We start from the raw sequence: 4,550 nt of genomic DNA on the forward strand, positions 1-4,550 counted from the left end.
CTTCTTTGCAAGCCTTCGGGCGTGCTGCAAGCGCATGTCCCTCCAGAAAATCACCAATATCGCAAATGCTTTTCGTCTTTCTCACCATTTCTGATTCGCTGAGTTTCAACAGTTCACAACATTTCTCTTCGTTTGTCGTTTCCATTCCAGCCGAGCGCAAACATAGAATGAGGAAAGCTAATAAGTTTACGGAGAGGTAATCTCCTGACATTCAGAAAACATCTCCACAAAGGCGTATTTTTACGACTTTGAGGGAGTAATGTTGTGATTGAGTTAATATTCAAAACGAGTAGCGTTGAGATTGCACCTGCGTATAATCTTATTACTTTCCCTCATTTCATACTTTCCTCTTGCTATCACATTTACACATGTCTGAAGTCACCAAGAACCATAAGCCTAACTCCTCCTTAATGATGTTGGAAGAAAATGGACTACTAAAGCAGGAGTCCGATATACCTCCTATAGAATCAGCCAACGTACTGTCCACTGAGCGCCGCGGGCCCTGCAAAGCATCACTATCAGCGTCCTAACCATCCGAGCATAGAGGAGGAAAAACTAAGGAGAGGCCGTGACGTCACTGTTCAGGTAGTGGCCTTACAGGTGGCGCGGCCGCATCTTCCTCTGTAGGGTCACTAGATAAGGTCCCTCCTCTCCCGTGCATTCCCGCGCATCTCGGTCCCTTGGCACCAATGACGCCGTTGCTATTTGCCGATAAGTACGTTTGGAAACGATACGTTACTTCATGACGCTTTTCGCAATGCATGTTGGATGTACAGAGCCTCACTTCATATTTTCTTTCTATGAGCGTCAAAGAACCCGTGCCGAATATTGCGAATAAAGAAATTCAGGAGCACCATCCAGAGAGGAATAGGAGAATAACTGTGAGAAAGGGTAAAAGTCAATTTATTTGCCTCGTTCCCTTTGCTTCGGTGCCGCAAGGAGACGTCGCGTTTTTGATGGTCACCGCAAAAACGGATCACTCGGACTTGAGCCAAGGCGCTTCTACGGCGTCAGCTGGCAGTTACACTTCCCGTACCATTCTCCCGTCTACGGGTGGGTAACATGGTTTACAACTCGTTTTTGTTTGGCATGCGAGCTTTGCTGGTCGTACCTCTAGTGATCAAGGCTTTCGAGATGGCCTGCGTTGCGTCATTGACATCAGGGACATGAGTCCATCCGATATTTTCATATGTCACATATGTAAGTGATCACATGCATGTCAGCATTAAATCTTCTGAACTAAGGAGAATTTCAGGTGAAAAGCTGTCATTGCCTCACCCTTTGCCCGGAACGGCAAATTTGCATGCCCAAGCTCTTCTGACTAAAAGAACTCCCGGAGGGTCCCTACAAAAGGGAAGCCCTTCGAGCTTGCAACACTCTGACCTCTACAACGGCACGGCAGAGAACTGAGAGTCTACTACCCTTGTCACAAAGACGCTTTTAATAGCTTTCGAGTCGAGAGCATTCCAGATTTGGAATCGCTACCCTATCGACAAATCACGTACGATTTCATATGTGTCTGGTATAAATTGATATATGTTACATACGAACTCTACGTGTCCAAAATGTGTCTCGTATGAGCTCATATGGGCAGCATATGAGTCATTTGTGTCAAGTTAACTGCCTCGTATGAACACAAATGTTTCATACAAGGTCATATGTGTCACATATGTTTCCCGTAGGAACTCATATGAGATATGTGTCGAGAAACGTGCCTCCTATGAACACATGTTAAATACGAGATCACATGTGTCAGAGATGTGCCTCGTATGAACTCATGTGGGCTCATTACGAGTTCATACGCGTTGAGAATGTCTCGGGCGAACACATATGTCTCGGGTGAACATACGTACCCGGCACTCGTGCGCAGACAGGAGCTCCGATGTGCATCGTATCAGCATACATCTGCCTCCTGAAAACATTGTCGTTCATCAGTGCCTCGTATACGGTCGCGTGTGTTTTTTGAAACGTACGGAAATGAGGTGAACAAAAGCAAATAACAAATGCGAACCAGAGCATGAAAAAGGAAAAAAAACGCTTGGCCTGTATCACGCAATGTTCCCCTTCTTTTTCTGTTCGTGCCCTCTACCTTGCTTTGAGCACCGGTTACCTATGCTGTCTCTGGTTCGGCGTTTTCAATGTACTTGGATACACGTTTAGTTGACACGTAAATATGGAATTACCTGCCTAGTTGAGCCAGTGTACAGCTGCGCAACGAATAACGGGTATTTGCTTGGCAGAGCTCCGGGTCTCCAGGTGTACCAAAAAATACTTGCGCAGTGAGAAAAACATGTTTCAATGCTTATTGCAGTACACATCAAGATTCACAGGATCAGTAGAATACCAGTTCTCTAGTTCCGTTCCATAAACCAGGCTAATAACCCCTTCATGCCACGTCTTGCACTCTAGTTGCAAAATAATAGAGAGGACAGCGTGAGTTTTGTCACACAAAAGTGACACCTCATCTTTGTGTGGCAGTCGTAGAGTGACGGTTAGTGAAGTGTGCTGGGGATGTAGAGGATGGTAATTCGAATCCTGTTGGGCATGGTGTTCCTTTTTTTTTCGCCCAGAACTTTTTTTTACTTTCCTAAATTGTATGGCTGCTATGTTATCGTTCCCATCTTTTTCAATTACAGCAATCAGCTGACAAACTTAGCCTGAAAAGCTTAAAAACAAAATATTTACTCGTTAGAGTAATAATAATCAGACTTCATATGAACTTCGTTGTTTGGACAAGCTGTAGTAGTATTCATACACATTTAAGGAAGATGATGTTGTCCTGGTATCGCTGACAACAATGGTACTTTTCGTGTTGCAGTGTGTTGATGTCCGGGCTAAGTTTTATATTTTAAAGTTGCGTAGTTTTCAAAAATTATACTACTATGATTTTATTCCCCAGCTCGTTGCTGCGAGCGCTCTGCATCAGAGGGTACACACAGCGCCGCTCGAAGGCCCTCGAAATCTCGACATAGCTCCGCGCTGATCCGTTGAATCGATAGACAGTCATTGACTCGATGGCCATTGAAACCACCCGTGTAGCAGCGCTCAGTGGGGTGTGAATCGATGGGCTATCGGTTCTAGGGCCTTCAAAACGCCCTTTGTGAAAGGGGCGTTAGAAACACAGGAGATGTGCAGTTTGAATTGACGTTGTCTTTGCGCTTGCTGATGGCGTCATTTCCTGTGACGTGACCCATATTTCGAATGTTTCTCAAAATTCGCGCTTGATTTTGGTTCCAGGAAAGCCACCCTTGTTTCTATCTTGCCACAAGGTGGGGCACATATGCCGCCACTGCTGTACTCCTTGCTTTGAGGACTTCCGACGTCCTGGACACACAGCTGATGAGTACGTAAATTCGCGTGGGGAGAAGCTCCGGAATGGCCCCAATGACATAGATACCACCCTGGAGGGACATTTATTGCAAGCTACAGAGGTGGATAAAATATAGTTTTTGAGCAAAGAAAAGGCGTAGCAACTGTCTGGCTCTCTGCGGCCACCCCAACCACGTCGTGAGGCAAGGAATAAACGAAGTACTGAAAGAAGAACAAACGAAGGAACCGCAGTGGAGGGCTCCGGATAAATTTCGATTAACTGGGGTCCTGTAACGCATCCTGACATGGCACAACACATCGCAGCGCAGCTCTGGTCACGAGCTACGGCGAATAGGGCTACTGCAGAGGCTGGCAGGGAGGGCAGAGGAGCGCAGACTCTTCTTTCTGCTCTTCGACGTGGAACTAGAGAGACAGATGGAGACCCTGTTCGACGAGGCATTTCTTTTACTGAATACGTCCAATTACACAACAAGGGGAACGTTGCCAATGCATGAAGAGTTGTGTTCTTGGACTCCGCATTGGGCTTCCCGTGATGGCGTCTGGATTCCGAGAACTGTCCATATGTCTGTCGCTGCTAGGGCTCTTTGATGACAGCATCGCTTTTAAATTTTATTTTAAAGAAATGTTTTAATGATGTGGCAAGGAACACACTCAATTATTGTTTATTTGTCATTGTCCTTAATTTTGAGTCAGGCGTCTCCAGACTGCATTTCTGCGTCAGTAGAGTTCACCAAAGCAAAGGCCTGCCGAATTTAGTTTATTTTTTTGAAGCGAAAATCTTCACTACGGTAGGTAAAGCAGTCGTCACGTAGGCCGGAGACTGACCTTGAACGACCTTAAGCCCAACCACGTTACCCGTGTATGAACATACGTGGTACAGTTATGGTGTCGAATCCTTGACCCCTACTTTCACCCATGACCTTTAGTTTACCATTGACACTTGATGACCTTTGGGTTGACCGCTGACCTTAAGAACATCCGATGGGGTGATATCCTTAAGAACATCCGATGACATCTGATGAGGGTGTCGTAAGACCATGTGATATCATTTCATAGCCATGTGGTCATGTGGGTATATATAGAATGGCTGTCGCGAGCGTGTAGCGGAGCTGCCATGGAGGAGCCTCAGACGCTTAGCAAGCGTGCTTGCTTTTCACTGAATACCAGGGTTAGCCAAGTTGAGCCCCTGCTAATTTTTTTTAAGACGAATCTATGGTCGG

The sequence above is a fragment of the Amblyomma americanum genome, chromosome 2, assembly GCF_052857255.1.
Source record: "Amblyomma americanum isolate KBUSLIRL-KWMA chromosome 2, ASM5285725v1, whole genome shotgun sequence".
Classification (NCBI taxonomy): domain Eukaryota; kingdom Metazoa; phylum Arthropoda; class Arachnida; order Ixodida; family Ixodidae; genus Amblyomma; species Amblyomma americanum.